The 4,137-nt window shown below is 34.8% G+C and overlaps 1 protein-coding gene across 1 annotated transcript in view; it reads left to right on the top strand.

The window, feature by feature from the left end:
• The first annotated feature begins 1,667 nt into the window (after positions 1-1,667).
• The window catches only part of LOC127868821 (early growth response protein 1-like), an 18,922-nt gene continuing 16,452 nt past the window's right edge, over positions 1,668-4,137 (top strand). Inside the window, exon 1 of the mRNA XM_052410900.1 lies at positions 1,668-1,683. The gene's annotated coding sequence lies outside the window, so the exon portion shown is untranslated. The remainder of the gene's footprint in view (positions 1,684-4,137) is intronic.

Genomic DNA, 4,137 nt, shown 5'->3' with positions numbered 1-4,137 from the left:
GCAAAGAAAAAAAGAAACTATATATTCGCGTTTATATTAAGATGCACACAGATTCGCACTAATACATCACTTCTGGAAAGTTTAATGCTATATGTTAACTCCCTCTCATTAAGTTACATCCCTTGAATTAGCATTGTATTTAATTTCGCACATTTGTATGTAATTAATTGATAATGATGATGTGTTTCAATTAATTTAATCGATATACAATTTTGTTTCATATAGAAATTGTGCATTTTATTGGAATAGAGAAAAATTCTTTATCGACGCAAGAGTGAGTAGTTCGGATTCTTGCACATTTTCTGTAAACTCTAATGGTAGAGTCAGAACACAGGAATGCTGCATCCTCTAAATATACAAACTTAACCTGGAACTGTTAAAATCATTTCTCTTTTTACAATGCCGTGCAATATTGACTAAATAAAAATAAGAATTGTTACTCAGCAGCGTAAGTAACTGTCATTTAAAAAGTTATTACGAACTTATCGTATATAGTCGCAGCTTTACTTTCTCATATAGTTGTGGTGAAACGTTATATACCGAAAGTCAGAAATGTGACATGTGTCGAAAAAAGATAACCGCTGTTTTGATATAGTACAAGTCAGACAAAGGAAACCGTTGAATTAGCTTTAAAAATAACAAGGACATTATAAGAACTACTTTAAAAGATTGCGTTTATTTTTTCCATAGTTTAATGAATTCAAGAGGCGAATTCGAATACAGATCGACAAAGGAACAGTAGGAAGAAAAGTAATCATTTATCACCTTCATTTCTTGTGTAATATAACCACGATTGTACGATCATACTCATGGCTACAAGTAAGTGGCAAACGTTACAATTTTACGACTACATTTAAATAAATTTGAAGTTATGTATCGTCAGAAAGCACTGGCTAATTTAGGACGATACTCTACGTACATGCATTAAGTCCGCTTTTCCCAAATCGCGGTTATATTGTATTAGAGCGTTCTTTACAACAGAAACACATTGATCACAAACGTTGCTTTTGTTCACCTTAAAAATGCTTACTCTTCTTGTACGTGTCGTAAGATACCTGTGCAGACATGGCAGACGATTAATGTATATTCGAAAGGAACGGTCGGCCCAATATTCCACAATATCAATGCGCCTGTAAGAATTAACATTTTGTGACACCTATTTCTTTAGCGCATATTGATTCTTCGTGTTTTAAAGTCGTAGAAGCACCAGGCCAAGAAATCCATTTCCAATATAATGGTGTCTATTTCAAAATCATTTATGTTAAAAGAAGATAAGGCGCATATAAAGTTGTGGTATTTTTTGTTCTTATTTGAAACGAATTTGTTATCGTGCACAACACATGGACTGAAATTACGTTCGACACATATCAGTGTTAGAAAAAACAATGTTGAAACATCTTAATTACACAAAATTAATGAAATATTATAATTATATACATTGAGTATCGCCTCCTAATATCATCAGGGTATGCAGTTGTAATGTAAATGCATATTTTTCAATGACTCCGTCTACCTTATTTAGCAAGGTATAATACATGTATTATCAATTGCGACCAGCACGGAATTATTTGCTTAGAAAACAAGACCACATTTCAGATTCTGACAGCTACTTGAGGGAAAAAACGCACGTGACAGTAATTGTTTGAAAACGCTATGGATTGAAAACATTGGTTTTCGAAATAGGTAAGCAAACTTAATAATTCCTCAGTATTAATAGGGAAAAGTTTGTTCAAATTATAATCAAGTAAAAAAGTATTATCAAAAGTAGGTTGCATAATATATAGAATTATTAAAAAGAACTTAAACATCGTTTGGAACACAAAAGCATATTTTACAAATAAGGGTTGAAAGTTTTTAGTGCTTTTAATTTCGCAAAGAAGTTATTGACATGTTTGTAATATGTGCAACCACCACTCCGCATACCAATGTGGATTCTAGCACAGACACAAATAAATCAAATCATGCGATTTAAATAAGGCGCTTTCACATTAATTAATGTGGATACGTACATGCATATTACTTCGGTGAATTAAAGCGATTGTGCAGCATGTTATCAACCACTCTTCCACATTTCAAATTCTGACAGCTACTTGAGGGAAAAAACGCACGTGACATTAATCGTTTGAAAACGCTATGGATTGAAAACATTAGTTTTCGAAATAGGTAAGCAAACTTAATAATTCCTCAGTATTAAAGGGATCTTTTCACGGTTTGGTAAATTGACAAAATTGAAAAAAGTTGTTTCAGATTCGCAAATTTTCGTTTTAGTTATGATATTTGTGAGGAAACGGTATTACTGAACATTTACCATAGTCCAATATTGCCATTATATGTATCTTTTAACGATTTGAAAACCTAAAAATTATAAAGCGTTGCAACGCGAAACGATTGAATAATTTGGAGAGTTCTGTTGTTGTCGTTTAAATTTACGAAACTACGAAGATTGTTTATATAACGAATAATATACTAATTTTCTATATACCCGGCGGAATAGCCGAGAGTGCTAATGCGTTTTTACTTCAGACTAACTCCAGGACTCCGGGGGTCACTGGTTCGAGCCCTGGTACCGGCTACTTTTTTTCCTTTTTTTTAAATTTTATTCTTGATTTTTTACTGGAGCTTTTAAGATCCAATGTTTACATTTATCAATATAAAGCATTTAATGACAAACTTCAAAATATGCCAAAATCTGTGAAAAGGCCCCTTTAATAGGGAAAAGTTTGTTCAAATTATAATCAAGTAAATAAGTATTATCAAAAGTATGTTGCATAATGTATAGAATTATTAAAAAGAACTTAAACATCGTTTGGAACACAAAAGCATATTTTACAAACCAAGGTTGAAAGTTTTTAGTGCTTTTAATTTCGTAAAGAAGTCATTGACATGTTTGTAATATGTGCAACCACCACTCCGCATACCATTGTAGATTCTAGCACAGACACAAATAAATCAAATCATGCGATTTAAATAAGGCGCTTTCACATTAATTAATGTGGATACGTACATGCATATTACTTCGAAGAATTAAACCGATTGTGCAGCACGTTTTCAACCACTCTTCTTAGTGCTCTCTTATATGCGCATTGATTCAGGTGCTTTTTATCTCGTAACTTTGTGTTTTAGTGTCACCTTGAGGAAGCTGAGTGATTTTTGAACGATCGTGTTGGTATTATGGGTACCCTGTCTTCACTCTTTGCTAAAAGGTTATATATATTTTTGGCATTCGTAGTAAAGAATCGAACCCAAAACAAGGCCGCTACAAACATCTTTGCACGGAAGCCACAAATGTACTCTATATGCGTACGCCGAAGGATTTCTAAAACAAAACGCTTGCGGAACGGCCGCACTGATATCCGATTGATCGTCGAGCGGGGCCGCACTGATATCCGATTGATCGTCGAGCGGGGCCGCACTGATATCCGATTGATCGTCGAGCGGTTTCCGGCATGCAGCCCGCACAGTCTTATTATGGACAACACTTTAATCTTGTATGATAATTTTCGTTTAAAGGTAGTCTTTTCTTAGCGAAAATCCAGTTTAGGTTGAAAGTGTCGTCCGTGCTTAGTCTGTACGGGGTAGTTTGAGATGACCCTGAACGCATACGCTTTAAGACCCGTTTTCCCAGAGCCCGGCTAATTTTCAGTTGCAGTACCGAACATTGCAGGAAAAGAGCGCAACGCAAACGACGTATCCCCGTTCGACACTTCATATATAAATAGGTAAGAACACGTACGATGACAACTTGTTTAAATTGTATCAAACCCACAAGCGCCGCAACTATAACGACGCACTTACGGTTACAAAGCGACGTTAAGTGCATAAAATTCACTATGTCATGTGCATTAAATTCACTGCGTCATGTGCATTAAATACACTTCGTTATTTGCGTTACTTACAGGTAGTGCGCATACCTTGGCCAGAGAGTGTTTCGTACGTAGTAAATTGTCATATTTGAAAGTTGTAGACAACCACAATATGAATTTATTCAACTAGTCAGGGCGATGTAAAAAAAAATGCTGTAGCACGCCGTGCACTTTTACCGTGCGTATGTATACATAAAACATTCAATGGAATTAGTTACTCAACACACTTTTAAATCTAGTTTTAGTTTTAGGCTACTTACTTACGGTTCTGTCT

Source organism: Dreissena polymorpha, chromosome 2, assembly GCF_020536995.1.
Source record: "Dreissena polymorpha isolate Duluth1 chromosome 2, UMN_Dpol_1.0, whole genome shotgun sequence".
NCBI lineage: Eukaryota > Metazoa > Mollusca > Bivalvia > Myida > Dreissenidae > Dreissena > Dreissena polymorpha.
This window is presented reverse-complemented; position numbering and strand designations above follow the sequence as displayed.